This window comes from Bacillus rossius, chromosome 14 (assembly GCF_032445375.1).
Source record: "Bacillus rossius redtenbacheri isolate Brsri chromosome 14, Brsri_v3, whole genome shotgun sequence".
Lineage (NCBI taxonomy): Eukaryota > Metazoa > Arthropoda > Insecta > Phasmatodea > Bacillidae > Bacillus > Bacillus rossius.
Genome location: NC_086341.1, coordinates 22,322,783 through 22,337,434, shown reverse-complemented (window position 1 = coordinate 22,337,434; position 14,652 = coordinate 22,322,783).

The following is a 14,652-nucleotide window of genomic DNA, read 5'->3' as shown; positions in this document are numbered from 1 at the left end:
GTAGCTTACCTGGCTATGTAGGTCGCTGAATCTAATCTCGATGCATGATTTTTTTCTTTCTTTTTATTATACTTGCTTCCTACGTTTATTTAGAATAAAAGTATTGTATTGGATTAAAACTTGTGTTTGAAACAGGAAGAAAATATTTTGGAAAATATTTAGAAACAAATGGAAATGAAAACGTAAACCTTTAAATTAATATTTAAAAACTAAAAGCATCCACCTTATTTAACCTTGCATACTAAAATTAATCTACCGTTCCTGTCTCGGGGTTTTATTAATGCCTGAATGGTGCTCGTAACGGAATTACCCTTATGTCGTAAAATTTCTCCCAAAAATAACCCGTATTCGCACACAATATAATCTCTCTGTGCCCGGAATGGTACAAAGGAAAGGTTGTTATAGAGCTTCAGCATTTATAAACTATTCAAATTCGCAGCTGACCATCAATATTGGTCAAGGTCGGGGCAAATTTGGACGCGTTTCGTCGAAGTTCGTCCGTACAGTGTACCAAAAGAAAAAGAAAATCTGGCGGTCCTCCCACTGTGCAAGAAGGAGGAAATAATGTTAGTCTTTGTAATGAAGTTGAATACTACTCCTTGAAAGATGCCAGTGAACGCTACCAACATGTTCTTGAAAGAAATTGTTTGATCTCATTGCAATCTTCCGGGAAAATCAGTGAAAAATCTATGCTGTTCAAAGAAGGTGTTTTCCAATACACGCGGTAAACCTAAACAATTAGATGTTTGTGACATACGATAACTTTATCGTAGCTAATGGAATCGACGAGGACAGTATTTTTGCGGAAGTTTGAAGGTCAGGATTCTTTTAATTAATGGAAATTATGAGAACGAGTAAGAAAAAAAAGAAATAACATACCCAGATAACATTCCACTGGACAATTAAGATAAGAGAAATACAACAGAAAAAAAGGATAAATAATGAAGATAAAAAAATTATGCAGCGAGATATTTTTCAGCGACCTAGCGGTTACAGAATAAGAACGTTGCCAGGAGAGCCACGGGCTCATTTGAGAAGGAAATAACATTCAGTGTACTTAAGTCGCTTAAAATTAAAAAAAGATGTCTTTTTCGGGTATGTGTTGCTATTTAGCCCATTGGGTTTGTGAACTTAAGGGGGAATAGGCCTTGCCATCTTGCCATTTAAAATATTTTAATACAGCTTGAAATAAAGCTTACGCGCTGAATATTTTGGTTTGACAAGGCAAACAACTAATTTAGGCTATTCGTTGAAGTCAACACTTGAGAACTTGTGTGGTTATCATGATTGTTTCAGCCGCCCGCGTGAAATAATGTGTTACCTGGGATATATGGTTAATACCTTGACTTGCCAAAAATTGGGGTGAATAGTTATCAGCTAGTATTACAGAATAAAGATGTAAATATTAAAGATGTCGGTGCCCATCTACCTTTATAGTCGAGATGTGACATTCTTCTACGCCAAGTATGGAGATATTCTAACACCCGGCTACCCTTTTCTGACTGTACGTGGCTGGCCACCTACTGAACATGCGTTCCTGACCACTGAATAGACGAGTCTGGCCACCGACTTGGCGTATCTTGCCACCAACTGGACGTCACAGCCTTTCCAACCGACTGGTCATCGACCGATGTGCATGGTCACCAACTTGACATGAATAGAACTTACACCAAGACGTGGCTGGTCGCAGACTGGATGTACCTGACCACGGAGTGGACGTGGCTGGTTAACGGAAATTACATGTGCAAATGCTCTGAAAACACATGACAAGTCATGCAAAGGACTTGCTTCGTACTCTAAGAAGATTTTAGAAATCTAGAAACGATAGTATTTTGCTTGTTTTTTTTATATATTGTAGAAAACGTGCAATAAATTTTGTTTGTTTTTAATTTTGTTGTTTTATTTCTCGAACCAGGAATTATTTGGTAATTTTAATTAAAATACCGCTTACGTATTGTTCAAAGATTGAATCGAGGATGGATACCGATCGAATCTGTAATTTTTTTTATATGTAACAATTTTCCTTTAAATCGAATGAACATTGCGAACTTTCAAGATGCGGTTGTAACAAAAATTACAACGTTTTAAAATTATAGATGGTGGGTGTAATGTAAGCAATTTTTTAATAAAATTTATTTAAATTATATTTAACATTTTTTTAAAATTATATATAAGACGGTACTCTCGCCAGGAACTGAACCGATGACTGAAATTGATTCGATAACAAAACATTTGAAGCAAGCATTTTTTTTTAAATTTTTGGTAATTTCCTCGTATCTTTTGTTAAAAAATGAAAACATTTCATGCTTACGGTCAAGGTCAATTTCGTGACCTCAACGGCTTAGGACGGCTTGCCCATGGAGATTTTAAGGCCTTTTTAAGAATTTGTGTTCATTCAAAGGCCGAAGTCTTTTGAAGCATTCCGAATTTTAATTTTTTTTTATTTTTGAGGTACAAAACGGGAAATTTCCCCTCAAAACGGGATATTTTTTTATCAAAATAGGGACATTTCTAGGAACTTTGAGGAATTTTTAGTCCAAGATGGTCACCGTGACGTCAGAGTTCGGTCATTGACCCCATCCTCTCAATACTCCTCCTGTACCCTGTGCCAGAACCAGCCAAGCAATACTACTGAATAAATTTAATGTATGGATCATTAGAAAATGTGTTATATTAATAACCGACAGCTAGACTTTACAACGCGTATTCATTGTGTGTAAATTTAACAGTCATCAAGTAGCTTGGCTTCTGGGTTGTAGCCGTGTCCTTGGCAAATAATTCACCAAGGACACGGCTACAACCCAGAAGCCAAACTACTTTAGACAATGGCCGTGAAAGCCTGCAAACATTTTTAACAGTAATAATTTTTTTTCAATATTTTTGGCTTTATTTTCTTTTCACGTAATAATTTAGGGCATTGAAAATTTTTTATCTCTTTAACTTTCGTTCTATTTAGGTTAGTGCATCATATACGGTGGGGTAATTTTTCAACTGATAGATGTTTTAGATAATGATAAACCTGCAAATTGTTATAAGCTGTTTAAACTGTGCACGAAAGTAGCAATAAACATTTCTTGATTTATAGAAACACAGTTTGTTTATTGACGTGAGAGTATTGTTTGTAACTTGTTTTGGTGAAACATTTACGATCATTACTCTACTACGGAGGCAAAGAACACAATATTAGAAAATTGTAATTTTCAGGTGAGCTAGTTTTAGATTTATTTTTACATATTGTACTTCACTTACTGGAGTAATTGTTTTATGTTTTATAATAGAAAATATGTTTTTTTTTTAAGTCAGCAGTGTGATAATTTTTCTATGCCAAATTTATTTCATGAAAAATCGACATTGTGTTAACCTACGGTGCACGATACCTGCAAACACCAGCGTTGCTGCAGACTTGTGGTGTGTATTGTGTAGTAACACAACGAGCACTAGCTACCCCGCGCTATCGCAAGGTGATGTGTTTATGTACCCTGCCACCACCCCTCCCCCCCTCCCCGAAGTCTCCGCTGCTAGAATTGTCCAGACCCCTCTGGGCTCATCACGTACGCCATCTACCGTATATCAAACGCTGAATTACCCCGCGGCCATAATAGTCACCCGGGTCCAATCACTTAACGCACCGGCAGAAAGGGGCATGAGTAGTAACCTCCCAACCCAACCCCCCTCCCCTCATCCTTTCTACCAAGCTCTCGCTCTCTCTCCCCCTCCCCATCACTAGAGGTAATTATGTGAACGATTGTCATTTTATTGCTATCGACCAAGTCTATTGTTGAACGTGGCAGGCAGGAGCAAGACAGATGTCAAGCTTCCCACGTATCGTTTGACGACAACTACGCACCTAGTGTCGTAGAATACAATCACTTGAAATAGATTTATTTTTGGCACGGCTAAGCAGTTGCAAATAAATAAGCTTTTACTGTGTCCCTTAAATGAAGTATAAATCGTGTAATCTAAAAAAAAAACATTAAAATATATATGTTTTAATATTGCTTTCTCTAATGGTTTGTAAAGGATAAACACACCGAAAACGATGTGAAATCTTGATCTAGATTGTTTGAAAAAACACATATTTGTGTTAAAATTGTTCAATAATTATCGGTTTGTTTTCACGAGTTGATTTACATACACGTGCACACATATGGATGTATACTTTCAAGACGTTAAGCTTTTGGAAAATATTTATTCGAAGTTTTTTCGGAAAATCCGAAATCGGCCTTTTCATGTTGCTTTATCTTACAACCTCCCCGATTAATATCTACGAACACTTTCTCCCCTTCTTTTCCAGTCCAAGTTAAGGGGCACTAAACTTAATTACACTCTTTCTGAGTATATAGTTATAGGTTCACTGCTCAGTCAAAATTGTACTCGCAGCACGAGTAAAAAACTTCACCTTAACTCATTGCCTTGCGAATAGAGGCGAATAGACATTTCAGGCGCGTACCAGACTCATCCTTAGCGCTTCCTTGTCTTCAATAAAAATAAATTTTTTTTTTTATGTATAACGAAAAGTAGGAGGGCGCCTCAGCAGTTTTGCGATGATATCCACGCTAATATTTCCCATAAGTTATCAATATATCATGACACTTTATGAAAATATTTATAATTTGTATATTTCTTGGCTTTTGGGTTTTTTCCACGTCAAAAGTAATAACCACACCAACTTTACTGCCAGCATTGCATTTGTTATTATCGGGGTAAAACAGGTAACAGGCTAACAGTGTCCAATATAATACTGTAACCCTGTTGATGGCAACTGCAACCTCAGTCGAAACTTTGGTGATCTCTTTCATTTGGACGTGGAAAAAAAATAATTTCACAAACAAGCCAAAAACATCTTAACCGATGGCCGCAAAGCCTGTAATGCTGGTTTGAATTTTGAAGTGTTGATATATTCTTGCAATCTAAGTAAGTGGATGAAAAACTTTCAGACGGCACCGATAAAATTTAAGCGTAACTTTGCGGTGTTGCATGTATATGGTTATCCACCCGAATGCTGGTGTTTATGCTACTAAGTGCTGGATCAGGTAGCGTTTATTCAAGCCCAAGTGACATCGTGACAATATAATGACATCTGAAAGCTAACTGAAAGACTAGGAACTGACACAGCACCGGCAAGGCGTAATAAGACTCATTTCACATTATCAAGTTGGCAAGACAAAGAACATTTTTGCGTCACTTTCACACTACACCACATTTGTCTGGGAGTTCATCAGTCGTTCTAGTCATGGACAGAAAATAGAAATTATGCCTGTTATTATTTTAGTTCAAAGACGTAAGAAAGCCAAATTGACTGTTTTTGGGTCTATTCTATTTTAATAAGAAGAGTTTTCAAGAACTGAGACAAGATAGAGATAATTTTTATTATAATTATTTTTGTGTATCAGTGAAAACATTCAATGAACTTCATGGTATTCTCAGATTTTATTTTTCAATGTCAAAACACTAAGCTGAGGAACTGTGTTCAGCCCATATAAATGCTAGCTTTATCACTCTGGCGTGCTTATTGCTAACTAAAATAACGGGAAAACCTAATACATGTTTGTCTAAATATTTTAAAGTAATAAACGGGAATTCCGAAAAAAAATATTTTTTTAAAGCATTTGAAAATGTATTTCAATAAATATAAATGAGAAAGAGTCAGTCGTTAACAAAATATTTATTTAAATATTATTAATAATTAAAGAAAATTAATAATTATAAAAAAACATTTTCGGCACGTGTTTTATCATAGAAATCTTCAATAAATTGACGTACACTTAAAGTATTGATTCTTTTGTGAGATGTCCGTGCTTGGTAAATCTCCAATGTTTTATCCCACAAAACAAGCCTTTTTTGCTCGACATCAGTGTCAAGTTCACTCGAATTCTGTTGTACTCTGGAATAACGCTTCACTGCAATTGAAGGTCGCCGGACGAACTGTGCGGTAAACTGCAGGAAAGTGCGAGCGCACCAGTGCTGCGCAGTGCACCACTGCGCAGTTATCCGGCTGTCTCACCGACCGGCGAGGGAAGCCTTCTTTTCACAGACGAGAGAGCCAAACGCCTGATCGTGCATCTTCGGGGTTTTTGAAGTGAAACTTCTAATGCGACTTCCAACAAGGTTGCGTTAAACGTTTAACGCTACCATGGAGGGGGTATGAAAGCACTGTTGCGTTAAACGTTTATCGCTCCTGGTGAGGGGAAATAGAAAGAGACAGAGCGAGAGTGAATGCGTGGCACTCGAACGCATGCGCGTAGTATACCTGTTACAGGCCAGCGTAAGCAATGTTAATAAAGTTTGTCTTAAAGAAACAATATTATTTCACTAAAAATCAATTTCTACCTCTTTCTATTTTCATTTCCACATTACGAAATTTCACTTCTTCCGCGCGGAGGGACTTCTCGCAATATTTTTTTTTGTTCATTGTAACTCATGATAACTAATGGTCAATTAGTATAGACCTGTAAAATTCGCGATTTCAAATCCCTAAAGGATAGACTCCATGATCCTCTACGCACTCGTGCAAATTACACCTGCTGATTGGTTACCGACTCGTAACACCTGTTGACTGGAATGATCGTGATATGCCAATTCTTCTGTTAAAGATTTTTCATTGGCCCAGAGTCCTTCAGATAAACTGTGGCCCAATCACTGAAGAAAAATAATGTCAAAAGTATTTGGACTCCATCCTATCGCGAAATGAATCCGAGAATTTACCAGGTCTCTATCAATTAGGTTAGGTTAGCTACATTATAAATACTTTAAAACATTGTGGACTCTTGATTGGCTAGGATAGCTACATTAAAGATACTGTGAAATCGAAAATCAAAAAAGCGAGCTTCAATTTCGGGGAACTTCGGGTGTGGCTCTCTCGTCTGTGAAAAACGATTGTAGCGGCAGTCCGGCGAGTCATAAGGCAGTCGGGAAAGGCGAAACTGCCGGGCGTTCGTGTCGTGAACGAGCCCATACCTCTTCGTGTGTCTCGGCGCTGACCGGGAAACGGACGGCACAAAAAAAATCGGATAGTGTGAAAGTAGCCTAAGCCAGAAGCTAGATGGGGTGTAGTTGCTAGTTCCCCTGCCCCTTCCGTAGCTCACACGGGTCAGTCAAATATATATACTTCGCTGACCAGTATAATCGTGGTCTATAATATCAACATTATTAATCACCACCGAAAGCTTAAAACGATTGTAAGATTCAAAGAAAAATTCAATGAAAAAAATATTATTTTCTAAAGTTCTGGTTTGAATCTATTAAACCTAGTTACCGAATTTTATATAAATATAAAATTAAGGGCTATACGTTTACGTAATTTTCTTTGCTAAGAACGATTTTTAAAACTTACCATAGAATTGCTGCGAGTGTTTTACTGGTTGTAATTTTGTCTGACTGTACAAATTGTTATACAAAAACGAAAAACCATAAAACGAAATGGAACTTCTGCTGTAATAAAGATTTTTGAGACAATTATTATTTTTTCATAAACAAATATTAATTTTAATAGTGTTACATATGGGAAATAAAGGTCCTGAAAGGATAGCCAATGTTCTTTTAAACTGATTATAACACTGTTTCTTGAATTACAACGTTTCAAACAAATTTCCACATGTCAATCACACTTTCGTAAATCCACCATCTACCCTCCCCACTGGAGCTCGGCTCGACAGTATCCTCCCTATGGTTCGTCTCTTACCGCGCACATCGGTACTCGCTCGTCCACTGCGCCGCAACACCATCCCCGACACTCGGACCTTCATACACGGAACCCGTCGCTCGTCGCCCACAATCGCTCACCAAGGGTTCACGCACACACTTCACTTCACTGCTCTCGTATCGATCTGAGGATTTCCTGGCATTGCCACAAGTACAGCACTATTCGCATTGCTTCACACACACGCATTGCCTCATGTCGGTGTCCGTCTCTTATATACCCGCAGAGTCGTCCCGTGGAAATATCTCGTGGTCCTCCGAAGTGTCGCGTTCATCAAAGGTCCTCGACCCTAGCACTCGAAGTTTCAAGAACAGTAGCGTCCTAGTTACGCTCCTTCTTACGACGAGGGTCTGTGGACCTTCCAAACCCTCGAGACGGACGGAAAGAGACCGCTGCTAATCGGATTCAAGTGTAGCTTGAGGGGGAGGGACAGGTGCTACCTGTACGAGAGGAGGTGGGGCCTTACCTGGATCACCCGCTGACCGGTGCACCGTGCTGACTGGCCTGTCTCATCTCCAGCATAATCGTACCAATTATTAGGAACACACTAAATTACATATTAATCATCAATTAAAAACAGCATGTATTATTCTAATATTTCAGTTATACCAAAATTGCATTAGCTCAAATATAAAAATTTAAAATTTACTAATGGTCTTAAACTTTTGGTGGAAATGTACCTTCAGCATTTGCACGCTGGTGATAATGGTTCAGTCTGAAGTTGGCTGAAGTATTAATTTATGAAGGATTAATGAAAACAATATTTCTTTATTTTCTGTCTAAATAGTTTATTATATTATTATGAAGTCCAAAGTATGAATTTAATATGCTGAAAAATAAAACTAGTCGAATTAATATTTACTGGCGAAAATATAACTTCCTAACAACTATTGAAAATTGTGTAAAAAAAAGTCTAACGACTTATTCGCATGCCAGAACATTAGCACATTCATTACCACATTACCAAGACAAAGAGTAATGAAGGTGTAGAGCGCGATAGGGTTACTGCGCTTTGTTCCAAGATATGCGTCACTGTGTAGGAAAAACACGGTTTTATTTGCGTATACACGTTTTTGTGAATTATGAGGCCGAATTGTGAGGAATAATTAATTTTCCTGGAACGTAAAATTTATTATATTTATTAACGGTGTTTGCTGATATTTTAATGTTTTTTTAAACAAATAGCAAATTGATATTTTATAGTTGTGTTGAATGTTAATTATATGAATTTTTTATGATTAGATCCATCTCAGTAATAAATGTCCGTTTAAACCCGCTCCCAAGAGAGAAAGAAGTGAATTTTCTTACATGCAAAGGGATAGGAAATGTGTAAGGTGCACACATATTCGAGAAAAAAATTTGTGGAATTACACAGACGTATAGTTAAGTGTACAAGTGCGTGAGTGTATAAGAATGTGGGCAAGTATCCAAATGCGGAGGTATGCGAACGAGCAAGTGAGCGAGTGTTTCCACTATGCTAGTGGGCAGGTATGCGAGTGTTATATATTTAAAAAAAAAAGACATCGGGTGATGCTGCTGCTATCAGTGGTTATTTTTTCTCAAGTATTTCAATAGCTAATAAAATAGAATGCATAAATTGGTGCTGGACGTTTCACTGCATTTTTTTTATAGCTTTAGACTTCTCGTTAGTAACGCTATGAAGACTTCATGGCCTCCACTTACCCCATCGGCTGTGAATAGGTTTTTTTTTCTTCAATGAACAATGGTGATTGGTCGAGAGAATGTGTCACGTGATTGTTGGTGCTGCTGAGCCTCGCCCGCGCTCCACTTCTGAAATCACTTACGGTACGCGAGGGATGATTACGGGTATGTGATGGTACGTGAGGTACCGTGATTACGGCACGCCCGACGTGACCCCCTCCCCGGGCGGGAGAAGCAGTGTTTGCGGACGATTACGAAGTGGTTAATTGAGGCGAGCGCCGCGGGGCGCGCTGCGGTCTCGCGCGTGAGGGTTCTGATGACGTAATGTTCGGGTGGGTGGTTGAGGGGAGAGGGGACGAGGAAGTGAAGGAGGGATGTTTTAATTGGCCGCCCCAGGCCAGACGCTGGCGGACCGTTGGAAGCTGCGACGCGGTCCCCGGCTGCTGTCAACCACAGTTGGCTTTGTTCTCAGTCGATACCGAGGTGCATGCTGGGAGCCGGTGGGGCTCTGGACCTGCCTTACCGGAGGCGTGTTTTGGCCCTCGAACCAATTAGCAAACAGGTAGGGGAATGTTTGTGTGGCCACAACGCACGCTGGAAATGAAAATTCAATTTTAAAACATCCACTTGAACAATTAAACATGTTCAACAATTAATCAAGCACACACACAAAAAAAAAAACACTAAATACCATCGCGTCTACGAAACATTCAGCTGGGAGACTGCATGAGTATGTTTTCCCACGTGAATGTTTGTGTGGCCACCACGCACGCTGGAAATAAAAATTTTATTTTAAATCATTCAATTGAACAATTAAACATGTCCAACAGTTAATCAAGCGCACACAAAAAAAAACACTAAAATCATCTTTACTACGAAACATTCAGCTTGGAGACTGCATGAGTATGTTCTTTTCCCGCGTGTTTCTAGCTGATACCTAGAGGAGCCTGCTTTAAACAACGTCGTAGGCAACGTGGCGAAAAAACTGCAACATTGTAACTCCTCTTCACCGACGTTTTCTCGAGAGGAGTGGGGCATTCAATATTCTTCCTTCCCATCTCCAACATCGAGCACCCTATTCCTGAGCGTAGCATTTTTCGTCGCGCTTTGATTAGTCATAGCCTCGACTCACTTTAACGATTGTAAAAAATTTTCAATAAAAATAATTGTTACGTGGTAAGCACAAAGTATAAATTAAGAGCCTAGCTAGGATTTGAATTTACACGGTTGAGTTCGTTTCGTAGTTGCCTACTACCTTGAAAAGATACATTTCTAAAATATTTCCCTGTATATTTCACCACCAGAGTGACTTGCAAATCAATGTTTGTTCCCCGCTTCTTGTGTGAAATGACCACGTTGTAATGAATGAACAATTTGCGAAAATATTCCAGACCAGATGTGTCTTAAAGTTTTTTTTTTACCTTTTTCTCTGTTTCGTGGTTGGCTGTATTAATTTCAGGTACATGTCTACCGTCATCACATCAATCACAGCCATCCAGTGCGGAAGTAAACGCATCCTGAATGGCTCGGCCAAATATGACAATCAATGACTTCTCTAACAGAAACCCGTCAATTATAATTACAATTACTAGCGCATGCAAACCTTATTGCAGTCTATTGTGCGATCAGATATTATCACGAAAATTATTTATCCATTTAGTAACATTAAACGTTCAAGAAGATATCGAATCATTGGATTAGTAGGGATGCTGACTTTTCGCCAAATGTTTTTGCAATAAACTAGGCTCCAATCTACCTCAATGTATCTTTATCTTATCATTGGAGAAAATATTATTTTTTATGTGAAGTGGTTCTTTAGGAGAAATCAAGGACGTTTCGTAATGCAGCATTTGTTTTCTCATTGGCTGAACAAGTTTCTTTCGCCAATAAAAGCCTATCAAACATTTAAAATTTTCTGCGCTTAACAATTGTCTCTATCGATTTGTAAAAACTGAGTACGCTTCTTAAAGGAGTGTCAACCAAAGTCCGGTTCACCATTGTCTGTAGTATATATAAGAATGTATATTCTAACCTTTGTAAAATAATCCACGAAAATAATAGGTCTCTGTTTAATTGTGCTGTATAGTCTTTCTGAAATATTTGGAATTTTTGTTAAGATTTTTTAAGTAAAAATTATATAATTATATAAATAGATAAAATTTTATAATATTTTAACAATTGAAACAGCTAAACAAATGTTATGTTCAAGTTGAATTTGCTGCATTGATCGTTAGGAATGGCTGGTAGAAGTTCAGGGAATTTCTTTTTTCTTATTATCTTAAATGCACCAAATCTAAAAGTCGAATATATGTTTAATATTAAACAGCATTGAAAGTATTGAACAAGAATCTGTTTTCCCGCTTCATACTTCAAATGAGACTATATTGTAATATATATATATATATATATATATATATATATATATATATATATATATATAAGAAAGTCGTGTTAGTTACACCATTTATAACTCAAGAACGGCTGAACCGATTTGGCTGAAAATTGGTAGGGAGGTAGCATAGAACCAGGAGACGGACATAGGATACTTTTTATCCTGTTCCCGGGGGAAAAAAAATAATAGTTTATAAAACTAAAAAACACGCTTTATATAGAAAACTAAACTAAAAAATAGAAAATCAAGAAAGTTTATTGTTCACAATAATCATAACCTAATCTCACTTTTCATTTAATTAAATGTAACTTTTCATTTAATTAAATGTCACAATATTTAGTAGACTTTGTTTATATCGCGCCAAAGACAAACTGAAAGAAAAGAGTTCGAACATGAGCAAAATGGTTTACGTTACAATGTGCGAACTCTTTTCTTTCAGTTTGTCTTTGGCGAGATATAAACAAAGCCTACTTAATATTGTGAAATTATATAAATTGACGTAAATCTTATTTTGCAAATTTAATAATGGAATAATCTTATCAAATTAGTATATTGTCATCGGTCCTCTCCTCGATAAATCTACAAAGTTTGAATGAAATCTGGCCGTTTAAAGTGGGCCAAAATCGCACCTAAAGGAGTTGGTTACAAACATACAAACAAACAAACATACAGGTGAAGCTAATATAAAGCGTTTAAAAAAAGTGGTATAACAAAACGCAACTGAAAGCAAAGCGAAAAATTTATAAGTCAAAACATCAGTCTAGCCGTTCATTTGTTAAAAATGGTATATCAAAACGCAACTGACATGGAATAACAAAACACAACTACAGCTAAACGTAATGTTGTCTATGGTTAAGTATGGTTGAAAATTTGACAATTAACAAAACACCACTGACAGCTCAACGTAATGTTGTCTATGGTTAAGTATGGTTAAAAATATGACAATGTAAAATTTTTAAGTTGACCGGTTGATGTGTTTTTTTCGAATTTCTATTGGCTTATCGTGCTGATATTATCATTAAATATACCATGCCACGACCAAGACGATAAAATCTGTCCCGACAAGACCGTAATGCAACTAGGATTCGAAACATTGCGAATGAAAGGACTGAGGAATAACAACAAATTGCACGTGGAAAGCGCCGCGTTAGTATTGCTCGACTTCGTGCTTTTCAATCACAAGAGCAAAGCGAGGCAGCCCGTGAAACGGCTCCGTTGACAATGCGAAATCGTCGAGCAAACCTCAGGGATCAACAACTAGATAATTTTCGACGCACAAGAAGAAATTTATCAAGTACTGATTTGAATCGAGCAGCGTTCGATACGATTGCAGCACTGATTACTGCTTGCATACTAGCGTTCGCATAGGGCCAATGGACGTTGTTTGCGAGTTTTGTGGCGCATTGAAGTTTTCCGGAGATACGCCAGGATTGTGCTGCCTTAGTGGGAAAGTGAAATTGCCATTATTGACTCCACCACCATTCATTGTTTCGTGGCGAAACACCCGAATCACGACATTTTCTAGCAAACACTCAAAAATACAATAGTTGTTTCCAAATGACCTCATTTGGGGCAGACATTATTGAAGAACGAGGATTAAATCCGACATTCAAGGTATTTATTTATTTTTTTACTTACAGACGATACAGTAGAATAATAATATACTATACATATTCTTATGTATTACTAGCTTTTACCCGCGGCTTCGCTCGCGTTATGTCCTTAAGTATCAAAAATCATTTCAAAGAAAATAAAAATTCTGACATCCGATTTAGCTTAAAAAACTGAAAACATGCTTTATTGAAATATGTTTCACTATTACAAAAAAAAACATTTTTAATCCTAACATTTTAAAAAGTTCAAAAAAGTTGAGTAATTAGATCCACATCATTTACACTAAATTACAAAATTCTCTTGAAAGTAATATAACCTTCAGCATCAATGCCCAAACTACAATCACCGAAGAAAATTGACACAAACTCAAAAATTAAAAAAGTTTAAGTATTGCTTTTATCTTATTAAAAAATTGAATTTAATAAAATCCAAAATCTGCTCATTTATTGCCTCTAAGGCGGAACAAAGTTCGCCGGGTCAGCTAGTAAAAGATAAATTTTACATTTCCGTCTCGAGTGCGTGGCTTAGAACTCTCGTAAAAATAAAATTCCGCTATTTGAACTAATGCTCGTAATTCGTTGGCCCCATGTTTTCATCTTGGGCCAGTACATAGGAGATTCTGCCGCTTGGAGTTCAGAGCCACCGCTGTTCTTCTTGAGATATCTCGTTAAAAATTTTAAATTATTTTAACTTTCCTAAGAACCAGGGAAAATACATACACGAGTAAATATGCGTAGAACCACGCGTGTTAAACTTTTTTATACTTTTCAACCACAAGTTTCAGTTGCAAATTAACTCGAATCTCACTTAAGTCTTGTTTGTAAAGGAAAGAAAAAATTCGCGAATAAAGTGAAAATGAAGCTTTTTATGCACGACTTCAAATAAGTTGAGAATAGGTTACCGGATTTAATAGAAGTACTGACTATAAACATTTATCAAAATTTTACCTCAAAGCATGACCATACTATTTAGAGACTATCAAAGAACCACAACTATATACTCGTATGATGAAACGATCACAATTTCACGTTCCGTTCGTTTAAATAACAAAGTTACGTCATCCTAACTTTTCGTTGATTGTAGATATAATAAAAATTTCAAGACATGAATATATTACTGGTAATTATAGCCATAGAGGGGACTTAATAAATGGGGGCTCACGGAGATAATCCACGGGCGCTTGCAACGTCCGCGACGTTAACAATTATAAAAGGTCAAGTTGTTACTCCACCGAGATATCGAACCCAGATCCCTTAATAGGAGGTGACTAACATATCTAATCACA